Source organism: Elephantulus edwardii, unplaced genomic scaffold, assembly GCF_000299155.1.
Source record: "Elephantulus edwardii isolate Elephantulus edwardi_28Jun2011 unplaced genomic scaffold, EleEdw1.0 scaffold00048, whole genome shotgun sequence".
Classification (NCBI taxonomy): Eukaryota; Metazoa; Chordata; class Mammalia; order Macroscelidea; family Macroscelididae; genus Elephantulus; species Elephantulus edwardii.
Genome location: NW_006399798.1, coordinates 5095423 through 5112069, shown reverse-complemented (window position 1 = coordinate 5112069; position 16647 = coordinate 5095423). Strand labels below are relative to the sequence as shown.

Below are 16647 nucleotides of genomic sequence, written 5' to 3'. Positions count from 1 at the left end.
TTTTTTCTATAGACATTAATGGGAAGATTTTTCTCCATTGAAAATGTTCTTTTTTTCCAGAAATGAGCAACTAGTTTTGACAATCCGTCATTTGCCTAATCTACAAAGCAGAGGATGGATGACATTTTATACAAGGATAATTGGTCTTGGTAACAAGAAGAACCAAAAATGTTGAGATTATGAGATTTAAAATTATCATATCGTTAATCTCAATTGGGTCCCAAAGTGCTGTATGTCATCTCCTCCGCCTGTCAGCAGGCGTCACTTCGGCAGCTGCTGCTCAGTTGCGCCGACCTGTAGCGTCCAATTCACGACAGAATGAAACTGCCAGGTCCTGCAACGTCCTCACAGCCAAAGCTGTACTGGAAAAGGGGGGAAAACCCAAAAGTATGCCCACACTGGGCTTGAGCCCGTGCTGCAGCCCCCAGTCCACCCGTCTCTTTCATTTTTTTTAATTGAGATTTTAGTGAAAGTTTATATAGAACTTGGATTTCCATTCATTCATTGTTGCACATTTTCCTCTCTGCCCATCCCCTCCTCAGTTCACATTTCTCTTTGAAAAAAAGTTTTTCGTTGTTGTAAAATACCCCACCCCAGTCCACTTTACTATGCAGCTCTTATCCTGGACTGTTAGCATGCAAATTCCTTTTTTTTTTCTTTTTTAATTTATTTTATAATTTTGTGTGTGTACCGTCAAATCAGATCTGACCAGTACAGGAGGAGGTTGCCCCTCCTTCTCCAGCACAGCATCCAGTGAATTTGAACCGCACACCTCTGGGAAACCCCACAGTCTTTTAAAAAACGGAATAGCAGCTCCTGATAAAAGAGGAGGTAAGAAGAGTTCCAGGAGAACCAAGCATCTTTTATGAGGACTTTTATGGGTGACACAAAGCCAGCTACAGAGGAGGTAGAATCAGATGTTTGCTGAGGACAAGAAACCTTCTTTGCTTTTCACAGTCAAAAAGCAGCCTCTGGACGACATTGGAGTGTGGCAGCCACAGGTGCTAAATCAGGGCCACACAAGGTAGGAGGCCTCAGGCTCAGCTCACAAGTCCCAGGTAATTGTCCATCAAGGAGCCAATAGCAAAAATGTCATTCTTGTCCACCCGGGTCCCCACAATCTTCAAACGGATTTCATCTTCCTGTTGAATCACAATGTCCTCATCCACTGTCTTGTAACAGGGAGGGTTGGAGTTGGGATCAAACTCCATCTCTGATGGGATGGAATGTCGAGAGATGAAGCAGGACATGGGACCGATTTCCGTGAAGAGGCCAACCTTATTGACCTGAGAGACAATGGCATCTACGACCTCCCCTTTAAAGGGCCGGAACACAATGGCCTTGTATTTCACTGGATACAGGACAAAGCCTCGCCTGGCTGGATCACACCCGCACCGATGTTGTCGATGGTGGTGACAGCAATGACAAAGCCGTACTTCCCCGTGCAGGTCCCCTCCACCTCAGTGAAGAGCTTCTGCTTTACGGTGTTGAGCAAGTTGGGGCCGAAGTAGCGCGGGTGCAGCAAGATCTCGTGCTCCAGGGAGATCTGTGGGGAAATGGAAAGGTGATCAAGCCAGGTCCTGACCACCTCCCCGGACCACTACGCCATCACCGCGTGCTGCTCACGTGGTAAAACCGCAAATTCCTTTTAAGCAGTTCTATTCCTCATCTGTTCCAATGCAGTGTGCATTATTTATCCCCTCTTTTCTTAGTTTCCAGCCAGCCCCCATGTCAGTCCTGTTTTATAACAGTGGCATTATGCAGTATTTGTCCTTTTGTAACTGAGATATTTCACTCAGCATAATGTCCTCCAGGCTCATCCATTTTGTATAATATTTTATGAGTTCCTTGTTTTTCAGTGCTGCATAGTATTCCATTGTGTGAATATACCAGAGCTTCTCTATCCATTCATTTGTTGATGGGCACTTGGGTTGTTTCCATATCTTTGCTATTATGAACAAAGTAGCAATAAACATGGGTGTAGGTATATCTGCTTGGGTGGCAGTTGTGGTTTCTTTAGGGTAAATTCCCAGTAGCGGAATTGATAGATCAAATGGTATTTCTAGATACAGCTTTTTGAGAAAGTGTCATACTGCCTTCTATAGTGGTTGCACCATTTTATACTCCCACCAACAGTGAATAAGAGTTCCAGTTTGTTTCCCTACAACCTCACCAGCATTTGTTGTTTGCTGTTCTGTTGAATTTTGCTCTTGTTACTGGGGTGAGATGATATCTCATAGTTGTTTTGATTTGCATCTCTCTTAGAGCTAGGGATTTTGAACATTTCTTCACGAGTTTGTTCACCATTTGAATATCTTCTTTAGTGAAGTGTCGGTTCATATCCTGTGTCTATTTGGTGATTTGGTTGTTTACCTTTATCTTGAGTATGCTATAAATTTTAGATATAAATCCCTTATCAGACAAGTCATTACCAAATATTTTTTCCCAGCCTGTGGCTTTCCTTTTTACCCTGCTGTTTTTGGCTGTGCATAGGGATTTGATTCTTAGAAGGTCCCGTTCATCTATTTCATCCTCTCCTGGTTGTGGGTGGTCTTCTCTTTTTCATGACTCTCTCCCCAGCGTGGTGTCTTTCTCCAGGCTTGATTGCCTCTGATGTTGTAATGCCAGGAACCATTGAATCTGATCCCACCCACAGCTTACCCTCCAGCAGGTTTTTAGAGGCAGTAAATTGCATGGAAGGAGACTGCCCACCTTTCTTCCACAGAGCAGCTGGTGGATTCAAACAGCTTGCCTTGGGGTTGTTAGGGTAACACAGCTCCTTACTACTAGGTCATCAGAACTCCCTGCTTTTTCTGAAAACATGTCCAAAGTCTATGCCTCATTGTTTTTACTTCTAAGGAGTATTTTGGTTGAATTTCTTCCAAGACCACTTTGGTTTTTTGGCAACCTACTATATTCTTTCCCAGCACCACAGTTCAAAGGCATCAATCCTGTGGTCTTCCTTATTATCATCTAACCTTCATATACATATAAAGCTATTAAACATAGCATGACTTGGTTCAGGCACACCTTGTTGTTATGTGTCATCAAGTCATCTGCGACTCATAGGCACCCTGTGTACAACAGCTCTGAAGCCTGCCCTGTCCTGAGCCAGTCCCCAGTTACTGTATCAATCCATCTCATCCGGGGTCTTCCTCTCTTGAGCTATCTATCCTTCCTCCCTTCCAAGGATGATGTCCTTCTCCAAGGATGGATCCCTCCTGACCACAGGCACAAAGTACATGAGATAGAGCTTCAAAATCCTAGCCTCCAAGGAGGAACTTGGCTTTGCCCTCTCCAAGACATATCTCTTTGTTTTCTTGGCAGTTCAAGACCCTTTTCCAGCAGTGCAACTCAGAGGCATTAGTTCTTCTTCTGTCATCTCTAGTCATTGTCCAGCTCTCTGATGCATAGCAAGTAATTGCAAAGACCTCAGCCTGGATCAGCACACCTCAGTCTCTAGACTGACATCGTTGCTACTCAGTACTCTGGAGAGGTCCCTGACAGCAGATTTTCCCAGAGCAATTTGTCTTTTGATATCCTAGCTGTTGGTGCCAAGAGTGTTGATTGTGCTTTTCTTTTACTTTTCCATAATTTTTGGACTCATGTACTTATAACTTGTTAGTCAAATTTGTGTCTTCTAGGTTGCAACACCCCCATGATACATCTTGAAGGATATGTACATGTACAGCCAAGCACAATCAATAAGAGTGCATCTAAATTCCAAAATCAATCTCCATAATAGTCTATGTGTTTCCTACTGCCAAAGGGGCCCTTTAGAGTAGTGAGAGAAGATCTTCACCCTGAAACCCACAGCATCCCTTTTCAGCAGGAAGTAGCTAAGAGAATACGCCATCCCCTTTTCCTTATGACTCAGGGTGAAGTCTCTCTCAGGGAGGAGTGATAGGGAATGGCAAAGGACACACTGACAAAGAAGATTAATCAGAACTGGCTTTGACAAGCACTGTGGCATTTAGACAAGAACAAACTGGGAGGAGGGTAGAGAGAATGGTGCAGCGGTGAATGAATGGAAACCCAAAATCTCTGTAAATGTTTATGAAAATTAATAAAATATAATTATAGAAAAAAAAGAGTGTTGATTGTGGAGCTGAGTAAGCTTTACCTGTCAACAACCTCTATCTCTTCTCACGGTGCTGCCAATTGGCCCAAGGGGTGAGAATCATTGTCTTCTTGATGTTGAGCTTCAATCCATATTGAAGACTACAATTCTTGACCTTCAGCAGCAAGCACTTCAGGTCCTCCTCAGTTTTAGCAAGCAGAGTTGTGTCATCTGCATAATGTAGGTTGGTGATGAGTCTTCTTCTAATCCTGATGCCACGTTCCTCCTCATAAAGGCCAGCCTTGCGAATGATCTGTTTTGCATATCGATTGAAAAGGCATGGAGACAGGACGCATCCCTGACACAGTCCCTTCCTGATTTTGAACCATGCAGTGTAGTGTTTCCTTGCTCTGTTCCGAGGAAGGCTTCCTGGTCCAAGTATAGGTTTTGAATGAGCACAATCAAGTGTTCTGGGATTTCCATTCTTTTCAAGGTTAGCCACAATTTGTTATGATCCACACAGTCTTTGCATGATCAATGAAGCACAGATCCTTTTTCTTTGGTGTTTTAAAGAGGTCCCAGGCAGCATATTTGCCCATTGCCATACATCTGACCACTGACTGCTTCCACAAGTGTTGATTGTGGATCAAGAAAAAAGAAATCTTTGACAACTTCAGTCCTTTCTCTTCTTATCACTATGTTGCTTATTGGGCCAGCTCTGAGGCTTTTTGTTTTCTTTATGTTGAAGTATAATCCATACTGAGGGCTATAGTCTTTGGGCTTCATCAGCAAGTGCTACCTACCTGCAGTGTGGTGTTGGTCTTTTCCACAAAAGATGCTTGACATGGCCCCAGCCAGGCAGGTCCCCGGCCAGGCAGGCCGATTGCTGAGGAGATACAAAAGGATAAGCAGGTCAAATGAGAATGGCTGGTTCTGGAGGACTGTACAGGCCCAGACTTCCCTCAGTGGCACAGTGTGCGCTCAGCTATTACCTTCAAGTGCAGCATCTTGAAGCCAGCTGCTCCTAGACAAAGTGGTGGCCTTCTGCCTGCTAGACTGCAGCCCTGGAAACCTGAGCAGTGTTCCTGCTTCTCCCTGTGGGGTCACTCAAACTTGGAATTGACACCATAGCAATTGGACTGATAATGGTTTGTTTGGTTTTTGATGTTATTTTTTAGGTGGGACCTATAAAATACACATACTTATTGTATAATATCCACCATTGGGTTTAGTTCATCCAAGTCCTTAAAGGTTGTTTCTGCCCTTTGCAATTATTTCAGCACTTGAAGGTCTCATTGTAGATCATAGCCAGAGGCCCCAGGAAGGTGACATATTCCTGGAAGTTTACCTCCTGATCCTTGTCCTGGTCCAGGTCATGCAGCAGCCTTGCAGTTTCAGCATCCTGCAACTTTGAGCCAGTGGCCACCTCCTTTCGGATGAGCTCCTTGCTCAGCTTTGCCCCTCTCTTTGCTGCAGTGTTTGTGAACGATGCCCAGGAGGCGTCCACTAGCCTGGTGCAGGGGGCACACCACGGCTGAGGGTTAGCCTGGGCGCATGAGGCTGCAGATGCAGCGAGGCACGCAGGGAGGTGACCGGGCTAGTTTTTAATTTTAATTGGGTGTGAAGTGATATGTTATTGTGTGGTTTTGAGTTGCATTTTTCTTAGGATTAGTTCCATGCACGCAGAGGTGGGCGATACAGCATAGAGACGTCTACTTTGTCTCCTGAAGATTTCTGTTTTTCAGAGAGCCTCAGTAGCTGTGGGAGTAGAGAAAAGCTGTAGTGCTACCCCGTCCCTCTTTATTGTATGCTTGATTTATTTTTTGGTTTTTTTTAAAGATAATATTTATTGATTTATTCTTTTTATGTGTGTACTGTCAAATTGGATCTGACTGGTACGGGAGGCAATTGTTCCTCCTTCTTCAGCAGAGCATCTGGTGGATTTGAACCACGCACCTCTGGGATTAGCAGTGCAGTTTCCTACCACTAGGCCACCAGAGCTCGCCTGTATGCTTGATTTAGAGTGCAATTATTTATGCAGCCATCGGTTTTGTTGACAGTTTATAAACTGTCATAAATAACAACGTGATTATTATTACCCTTTGTAGATATTTAGGGAGGCTGTTTAATTTATTAAACAGTTGTGGCATAGTTACTTGTCTGCTTCCTTTTTTCCTTTGTAAAGACAGAATCGAGGCTCTGCTCTTAATTCAGAGTTGCTAGCAGGTATAAAGGAGCCCTGGTGGTGCAGTGGTTAAGTGTTCATTGAAGGATCTGAGGCTCCATCTCCAATGAGAAAGATGTGGTATCTGCTTCTGTAAAGGCTACAGACATGGGGAAACCCACGGGGACAGCTCCACTCTGTCTTGTCGGGTCAGCATCCACTCGACAGTAATGGGTTTGGATTTGGCCGTGGATAGTGTTGTTGTTGTGGATAGTATCGTTGTTAGGAGTTGTGCAGTGGGCTCCCGGCAGCCGGGCATACGATGGAGAGAAAGAAACCCTCCTCAGTCCTGTGGTGTCGTCATGGTTACTGTTGTGCTGCAGCACACAGCTTAGCTACCATATCAGCCCATCAAGGGGTGGTAGTAATCCCGTCCAAATGATACCCCTGGGAGCAGGGAAAGAACGTCCTCATGCGCAGAATTAATTATGGGACTTGAGCACTCCCGTGAGAATACCTTCCTTGTGGCTCCCCTTGCCAGGACGGTAATCCTAAGAAACTGGCCCAGGGCTAGAAACACAAACCTTGAATTTTGTGTTCCTGTCAGAAAAGCACAGTGAGTCTGGCTAATCGGTGCTCCCTCTGGCAGCCTGGCTTTATTTGTCGTGGTCATGGCTTTCTCTCGGCTCTCTTGTTAAAATGTGGTTGCCAACACAGATGGAGTTACAGGAAGCCAAATTTATCCTCCCACCTGAGACTAGACTGAAGAGATGAAACAACGGTTTTCCAGACAACAGGCACCAAGAGACAGCAATGCACGAAAGCTGGGAAATACTGACGTGAGACCATGAAAACTCCCCACGTGGCGCCCTGAGAGCTGACAGGGCATGGAGGGAAACCTTGATGGAGTCCACCGGACTCCCCAGGTCCCAGCTGACACTGTAGGGGGACTGAGGGAGGCTTGGTGACCACTGAGTTGGCTGCTAATCAAAAGGTGGGTGGTTCGAACCTGTTCCCTGCTCTGTGGGAAGAACTGGGCCATCTGTTTCTCTAGATTGTTGTTGTTAGGTGCTATCAAGCCACAGCTCCTAGAGACCCTATGAACAACAGACTGAAGCCTTTCCCAAGCCATCCTCACAGTCTCCGTCACACTCAAGCCCGCCGTTACAGTCACTGTACCAAGCCATCTCTTTGATGGTCTTCCTCTCTTTCCTGATCTGCTTCTTTTTTCTTTTTGACAAGTGGGTAAAATGTTGTGGTGCTAACAAAAAGGTCAGGGATTCAACTCTACCAGCCATCCAGAGAGCAAAAGATGGGGGGTCTTCTCCCAGAAAGATTTTTCAGTTGTAATCAATTCAGTGGTATTGGGTCTATCGTTCACAACCTTGGAAACCCAGAAGAGCAGTTTTACTCTGTCATGCAAAGTCGACTCCGGTGGCCCCAACCACAAAGGGCTGATGAGATCAAGCACCAGAGGGTGGCTGAGCACACAGAGATGGCATCCGTAGAGCATTCTTCCCACTTGAGCATTCGGTACAAGTGTGAGAACAAGACTACCAACGCTGGGCAGAGAGGATTCATGGAAACAGTCCCTGCGCCTGGACTCTCAGAAAATTCACTGCTGTCAAGTCTGAACGACTCATAGCTGACCCGCCAAGCTGGTTCACAGAGGCGGTAAATCACACAGAAGTGCCCATCTTTCTCCCCCCGCTGCTCGGGGGGATTTCAGTCTATGGCCTTCAGGTTGTTAGCCCAACTCCTTTCCCACTAGGTCTTCTTAACAGTTTAAAAAGCAAGATTTGAAAAGTTTAAAAAGTTTAAAAGTCTAAGAATCATGTTGTTTCCAGTTTGTCTCTTAAGAACGTTATGGTTTTGGGCTTTACTCCCAGGTCTTTGATCCACTTTGAGTTGATTTTTGTGTATGGTGTGAGATGTGGATCCTGTTTCAGCTTTCTGCAGGTGGAAGTCCAGTTTTGCCAGCACCATTTGTTGAAGAGGTTCTCATTTCCCCATTTGGTAGTTTTGATTTCTTTGTTGAGTATCAGTTAACCATAGATAACTGGGTCTATTTCTGGGTTCTCAATTCTGTTCCATTGGTCGATATGCCTGTCATTGTACCAGTACCATGCTCTTTTGGTTACCACTGCTGTATAGTAGGGTTTGAGGTCAGGGAGTGCTATGCCTCCAACCTCATTTTTGTTTCTCAGAAGTGTTTTGTGTATTTGAGGTCTCTTGTCTCTCCAAATAAATTTGATAATTTCCCTTTCTATCTCCTTGAAAAATGAATTTGGTACCTGGATTGGGATTGCATTGAACATGTAGATTGCTTTTGGTAGGATTGTCATTTTCACCATATTGAGTCTTCCTACCCAGTAGAATGAGTATAAGGATCCAGGAGGGGTGGGAGAGGCTGGAAGTAGAGGGATGTGGATTTGCAGGAGGGAGAGGGGATTAATCATTGGGTTGTGCAATGTGATGAGTGGGGAGGTGAGGGAAATAGAAAGAATTTGTTCGAATTTGTATTAGAATTTTGTAAATAAACTAATGAAAAGGGCGGGGTCCATGTTGTTTCCAAGTAACCGAGTTGCATTCCAGAACAAGGATGTGTTATTATTGCGAGGTGCCGTCGAGCCGAGTAGACTCATAGGGACCCTATAAATGACAGCTCTGGTGCAGATGCACTAAAATGAAATGATACAGAGGAAATTAGCATGGACCCTGCGCCAGGAGGACACGCAAATTCCTGACTCTTTCCCTGTTTTTCTTTTCGTAACAACTAGTAAGCTGACTTCCAATCAGCAAGCTTCAGCCCCCCTGAAAACAAACAAAACAACAACAAAAAACCAAATCTGAGCCTTGTCCTATCCTGTGCCAGTCTCACAATCTCTGATACGCTTAAACCCACTGCTGCAGTCACTGTGCCAGTCCATCTCGTTGGGGGGGGCTTCCTCTTTTTCGCTGACCCTCCGTCTTTCCAAGCATGCTGGCCTTTGCCAAGGGACAAGCCTCCTCTAGCAACGTGTCCATTTACAGACAGGTTGATGTACCTGAGTGTGGCCCCAGCACGCGCCTCCAGGGGGCGCTGTCGTCCACGCTGCTGCTGCGCCCTCGAGCACCGCCCAGACCCGCCTTTTATTGGACAAGAAGCCCCGTCAATCACTGGGAGGGGCCAACTGCGGACATCCGGGACCTTTGGTTTTGGCTGACGCCGGGATGGGGCGGGAACTAGTGATATGCCTCTCGTTTATTGGTTGGGTATTTGAGTGACAGTCCCCTCAAAGGGTGGAGAACGCTGGGCTCAGATTGTCATCTATGGAAAGAGATGATGGTCAAGTTCAATATCATCAGTCAGGACAAGGCCAGGGGCCGAGTTTGGGGAGGCGGGGGGAAATCTGTTATTCCAGTGCAAATTCAGGTTGAAGCTGAAAAAAATGAGAATAAATCCACAATGGCCAAAATAAGACCTCGAGTGTATTCCACTTGAAGACACATCACGAATAGATTTGATACATTTTACAGCTGAACATCAGGTGAATTATGGGATGACATCAAGGACATCATCCATGAAAAAGCAAAAGGACATTAAAGAGGAAAGCAAGGAAATGTATGTCAGAATAGCCTCTGAAACTTGCTCTTGAACGTGTTTTTTGGTGCGTGGAGTCATATATGACTCTTAGGGACCTATGAACAACATGGATCTGAACCCCGTCCTATCCTGTGCCAGCCACACAGTCCCTGACTCACTCGAGCTCATTGCTCTTGAACATGGAGTAGCTAAAATCAGATGGAAGAAACGATGACGTGAAAGAGCAGAACAGAAGATTTCTAAGGGCTACGGGAGAAGACCAAGTATTATAAGAAAATGTGCACCGATTTGAAGAACATCAAAAGGGAAGAGCATGCTGGCATTTCTGAAGTTGAAAAACTGAAGCCTTTAGCTGCGATGTTAGAAGGGTCCCTGGGCAAGATCTTGAATGATACAAGAAACAGTAAACAGCTCGGTAAACAACAACAGCATGAAAGAATACTTGAAGGATACACAAAGTAAATATACCAAAAAGAATTGATCAGCAACAAGGAATGAATGGAAATCCAAAAACTCTGTAAAAGTTCATTAAAATGAATAAAATAATTTTTTTTAAAAAGAATTGATCAGTGTGCAGCCTTTTCAGAAGTAGCACTTGACCAAGAACTGATAGTGTTGAAGGAAGTCAAAGCCGCACTGAATTCAGAGAAAAATGGGGCTCTGAGAATTGTTGGAATTCCAATGGAGATGCTTCAACAAACAGACACAACCCTGGAAGTGCTCATTTGTCTATGTAGAGACTTTTGAATGACAAGGTACCTGGACAACTGACTGGATGAAGTCCGTCTGTGTGAATTTGATGTTATACATCCCTATGTAATGCCACAGTAAAATGAATTGTCTTCAGTGGAAATGTGAAGTCTGATGTTTTCAAATGTTACTCAGGTTAAAAAAAATATGTATTATGGTGTCTCTCTGGAGACTAAGGTGTGTCTGATACAGGCCATGGTCTTTGCAATCACTTGTTATGCATCAGAGAGTTGAACAATGACCAAGGAGGATAGAAGGAGAATTGATGCCTTTGAGCTGTGGTGCTAGAGAAGAGTATTGAGAGTACCATGGACTGCCAAGAAAACAAACAGATTCGTCTTGTAAAGGGCTAAACCAGGTGGCTCCTTGAGGATTCTGAGGCTCTGTCTAACATACTTTGGACATGTTGTAAGGAGAGACCGGTCCTTGGAGAAGGACATCATGCTTGGGAGGGTGGAGGGACAACGCAGGAGGGGAAGGCCTTCTATGAGGTGGATTGATTCAGTGATTGGGGTAATTGGGATGGGAGTGTCAGAGACAGTGCGATTGGCACAGGACAGAGGAGAGTTTAGGGCTGTTGTACATAGGGTCGCTGTGAGTCGCAAGTGACTCGACGGCACATAACAACAACATTAGGGTGTATTTGCCAGTTTTTCTTTGTGATTGAAATGTGTGATATGCTTTGTTTGATATGTTTAAAGAAGAGTAAAGAAAGCCCATAGCTTAGGTCATATACACATATGTTAGAAACCAGGAACAGATAAGGCACACATGGGACAATCCCTGTGTCATCAGAAGCAGACACAACTAGTTAACAGGTGCAGTAATAAAAGGAACAGAAAGAGAACTGAGTTTGTTAAAGGGGGCCTTCATTCTTGAGCAAAGAAGTGCTTTTTGCTGGCATCGTCCCACCCCCCTCCCCTTTAAGGGTTCTGACAGTGTAATCTGAACAGCATTTTAAGTCACTGTTTCTGATTCCTGAGCAGGGTCATGAGGACACCTGGATATGTGCTGTGGCCTGAGAGGAGTGGGGGACTATGAGGTGGAAGAGAAACACAATTACACCTTAAGTGGTGTCCTTGATCTTGTTCAATCCAAGTCACAGAGTCCTTGTAAGACAAACTAGCACAGCCTCGTGGAGCTTCCAAGCCTATGAGCGCCTTGAAGTAGATGCCACATCTTTCTCCTGTGAAGATGAGTCTTCAACATCACTGAACCAGCAGTACATCCATTCCCACCGTACTTGGTGCTAAAGTCAAACAAAGCCTCTTGGGGGCTACTTACAGATTTGGCCTGTTTCACTCCGGGTATTTAATAACAGATGCGTGCACATGGCTCTCATGATGTATTGTTTTTTTCAAACTAATCTTTCCTTCTAATTTTCTTGCATTATTAAACTTTCAAAGTGGACCAAGGATTTTAAAAAGGATTTTAAAAGGATTACTATTATTAGATGCTGAAAGATCAGGCGAATTAAAGTCAAAGGACATTAACGAGACAGGAAAGCAAGAAAAGACCAAGATGGATGTCAGAATAGGCTCCGAAACTCGCTCTCGAACATGTTGTTGTTAGGTGCTGTGGAGTCATGGACGACTTAAGGACCCTCTGGACAAAAGATCTGAGCCCTGTCCTATCCTGCACCAACCTCAGCATCTCTGACACACTTGAGCCATTGCTGCAGTCACTGTGTCAATCCACCTGGTTGAAGGTCTTCCTCTCCTTCACCATCCCTCCATCTTTCCAAGCATGAATGATGTCCCTCTCCAAGGAACAACCTCTCCTAGCAGCATGCCCGAAGTATGTGAGACAAAGCCTCACCATCCTTGCTTCCAAGGAGCTCTCTGGCTGCACTTTCTTCAACACGTATCCGTTTGTTGTCTTGGCCAGCCATGGGCTATTCAGGACTCTCCTCCAACACCACAGCTCAAAGGCATCAATTCTTCTTCTGTCATCCTTATTCATCAAAAGGATTCTAGTTAGGGAGCTCTGGTGGCCTAGTAGTAAGAAGCTGTGCTGTAATCCCAAAGGCATGTGGTTTGAATCCTCCAAGAGGAGTAATCTCCTCCTGTGCCAGTAGGATCTCATTTGATGGTGCACAACAACAACAAAAAAGGATTATAGTATGCGTTTTATTCTTTACAGAACTGTCTATAATTCCTTACATGAATATTATGGACTTTCTGAAAATGTTTAAAAATGTCACGTACTTCCCAAACATATTTGGATTATACTGTGTGCATTAATCTTTATTACGATATTAAATTTTATAGCTGTGAGGAAAAGTTTACTTAACTTTGCCACCTGTCAGGTCTGTTGTGTACTTGTGATATTAACAGCATATCTAATATTAGTATCATCGGCCAAACTTATGTTGATTGTGGGTGTCGTCCTTTCCGGCTGTCCGAGTTTGTTTGTACTGTCTGTCTGCCTAAGTGTCTATTTGTCCATTAGGGTTTGTTATTGCTATTATTGCCAGATTATGTGTGTGATAGAGCTGACCTTTGTTAACTGTACTTCCTGTGTCCCTCAGGGTCCGGATGTGGTTTTAAATTGTATTCCACATGCTATGCTTTCTCTCAGAAGCATCTTTTCTGGAGTCAACATGTCAGCATTTCTCGATTCTCCTCAGCTTCGAGGTGTCTTTGCCTCACTGATGGATCATGTAAAAACTTGCATTTGGGACAAGGGTGGAGGGACCCTTGTAGCCTTGCAGGGTGACTTTTCTCTGAATTTATGTGACAAAACCCATCTGATAAAGACCACCAGGGGCTAGTCTGGCTTCTAAACATGGTTTATTAAGTTCCCGGAGCAAAAGACCCCTTACAGCCTATGACCGATGGGGTTCCTCCCCACACAAAGGGAGAGGTGTGTTAACATAGGTTTGAGGAAAAGAAGGGATTTGGGGAAACTTAAATGAGGCAGTTTGTTGGTTGTTGTTAGGTGGTCCCAGGTGTAACAGGACGAATCCCTGGCCGGTCCTGCCTGCCTCACATTCCCTGCTGGCCCCCGCCCATTGTCACAGCCACTGTGCCTGTCCATCTCCTGGAGGGGCTTCCCCTTCGTCATGACCCCCTACATTTCCAAACACGATATATGTCTCAAGGGCTGTCCCATGTGACAACATGCTGATGTTCGTGAGACCCAATCTCACCATTCCTGCCTCGAAGGCAGTTCTATACTTCTTTCACAGAAGGCCTGTCTGTTCTTGAAGTCGGTGGTACAGTCAGTATTCTCCAATACCATGGGTCAAAGGCACGGAATCACCTTTGATCATTGTCCAACACTCACAGTATATGAAACGATTAGAAATAAGCATAGGTCAGGCTTAGAATTCACAGTCACCTCTGCTCCTAGGCCCGTTAAAGAGGGGCTTTGCTCTTTGCACCAGATTTCCCTGTTGCAATATGTTGTTTGTTTTCTGACTGATGACTGCTTCCAGGGGCGTTGAATGTTTGTTGTAGACTTAAAAAAAGGGGTGATGGTGGTGCTGTATGAATCAAAGCCCTGGCTGGAAAAAAAGGCCAGATTCTGCTGGGATCGAAATTGGAATTGCCTCTCAGCTGAACTTTCACTGGGTTTTCGGGATTGCAGGGCAGCTTCTTGCCACTGTGACTCCAGTGCTCCAATGTCATCAGGTTTTTGGAGGCTGTAAATTGCATGGGAGGAGACTGCCCACCTTTCACTCAAGACGTGGCTGATGGATTTGAACCATCAGCCTTCGGGTTAACAGCACAACTCCTTACGGACCTGGCCACTAGAGCTCCCTGCTAGAATGTTTCATGGTGTTGTTTCTGGTCAGGGTGACTCACAGGGCTCAGATCTTCCAACAAGAGCAGCTGCTCCACGCTCACGAGTGAATTTAGGCAGCAGAGTCTCAGGTCTTGGAGGAGACTTCTCAACACTGTGTCCTTGATGTCAATTCACGGGACACTTTCCACAGACCTACAGATGAAAGGCCTGTCAGAAAATAGCCAGCTGGTTTCTTTAGCCTGTCAGCATGGGGATGAGGCCCTGTGGGCTTGGGATTTTGACATTTTCTGGAAAGACGTAAATACATACGGGAGGGCTGGGAAGAGGGAGGGTGTGGGGACAGGATTCCAAGTTGACAATTCAGAATTCCTCAATGTGCCTCTTTGTTTGTCATGTTCTACAGGTTTACTCTTCTCCTTGACGTGCGAACCATCTGGCAGTCTGTTTCTGTAAATATTGACATTGCGTGGAGGGGCCGCTGTCTTCAGAATTGATTTGGTTCTTCAGCATGGACTCCACAGCCGTCAGTTGTATACTAAACCACCTGAAGGTGAGAAGACGTTTATAAGTAGGGAGGACAGTTTGTGGATGTTAACATTCTAGTTTTAGATTGATCTTGACTGATCGAATTAGCACACGCACACGTTCACTTTGATTGCTGACAGGTCAGAAGTGACACATAGCTAACCCTGCCCAAGGATGGGGGGAGGGTGTCTCCGAGGCTGGGAATCCAGTGGGAGGAAGTTGCCTGCCTTTCTTCCAAGGCGCTTCCGGGGGCTTCGGACCACTGGAGAGATAGATAGATGGCTCCTTCATGCTGGCCGTGTGACTCCCTCCGGACCAGGCCACCAGAGCGGCCAGCTGTGATGAATGTTACACATTTTAGCTTGGATACACTTCCGCTGTGTGCCATGATTTTTGTAGAACATGTTTGCTTTTTTTGCCACTTCTGAATAGTGTGTGACAAAAGAACAAACAAATCTGTCTGAGTAGAGCAGCCAGCTGCTCCTCAGAAGGGAAGCTGGCGAGGCGGCCTCCGCTTCCTGCGCTGGTGTTGTCAGGAGAGGCTGGTCCCTGGAGAAGGACGAGTGGAGGGCCCGTGAACAAGAGGACCTTCCAGGGCACAGGCCGACACTGTGTCTTCAACAGTGGGCTTAAAGCATGACAGAGGGTTAGGGTGTGCGGGGTCAGCGGGGTTTCATTCTGTCATACGGGGGTTCCTTAGAGTCGAGATGACTACAGCAACAAACCAACCACAAGAGCAGATAGTCTGTAACATTGGTGGGAATTTATTCTCAGGACTGACTCTTCTAGCACAAGGAGACCCTTCACAGTCACCAAGTTTTCCCCTCTGTAGACACCCCCTTTCTGGGATCAGCACTTTGGGACTTTCCACAGTCCTTCCCATCAAGTACAGACGTGTGGTGAAAAAATTTACCTTCCAGTCAACCCAAAATCTGGTCCTTCAGCCACCAGAGCGCCCGCAGGCTCCAGGAGCAGGAAGCCATTTTTTCCTCCTATTTTTTTTTTTAAATTAATTTTAATGAAAGTTTACAGGTACTTAGGGTTTCCATTCATTCATTGTTTCATTTTTCTTCCTGCCCACCTCTTCCTCCCCAATTCACTCTTCTCCTTGAAAAGTAAAAATCTCTCAATGCTGTACAACCCCTCTCCCCAAGTCCACTCCACTGTGCAGCCTTCATTTTGGACTCCTGTTATGATTATAATACCTAATCATATATCCCTCTTAAACAGTTCTCTCCCTCATCTGTTTCAACGCAGTATACATCATTCCTCCCCTCTTTTTCTGTCTTCCCTCAACCCTGATATCAGTCCCATTTTACAACAGTGGCCCTATGCAATATTTTTCCTTTTGTGACTGAAATATTTCACTCAGCATGATGTCCTCCAGGGTCACCTATTTTGCATAATACTTCATGAGTTCCTTGTTTTTCAGTGCTGCATAGTATTCCATTGTGTGAATATACTAGAGCTTCTCTATCCATTAGTTTGTTGATGGACACTTGGGTTGTTTCCAGTTCTTTGCTATTGCGAACAAAGCCGTGATAAACATGGGTGTGCAAGGAACCCTTTAAAATTTTTTAAATTTAAATATTATTATTATTTGTGTGTGCATACCATCAAGTCGGATCTAACTGGTACAGAAGGAGATAGTCCTTCCTTCTCCAGCAGAGCATCTGGTGGATTTGAACTGAGCACCTTGGGATTGAAGTGCAGCTTCTTGCCACTAGACAACCAGAGCTCCCTCAAGGAACCCATTTTAAGGCATTTGATTAATTTCTCCAAAGCACCACCCAGGAGAGAGACCTTGGTTGG

At 45.1% G+C, this 16647-nt stretch overlaps 1 pseudogene; it reads right to left on the bottom strand.

The window, feature by feature from the left end:
* Positions 1 to 1040: 1040 nt before the first annotated feature.
* On the bottom strand, positions 1041 to 13626 carry LOC102877100 (annotated as a pseudogene).
* Between the last annotated feature and the right edge of the window lie 3021 nt (positions 13627 to 16647).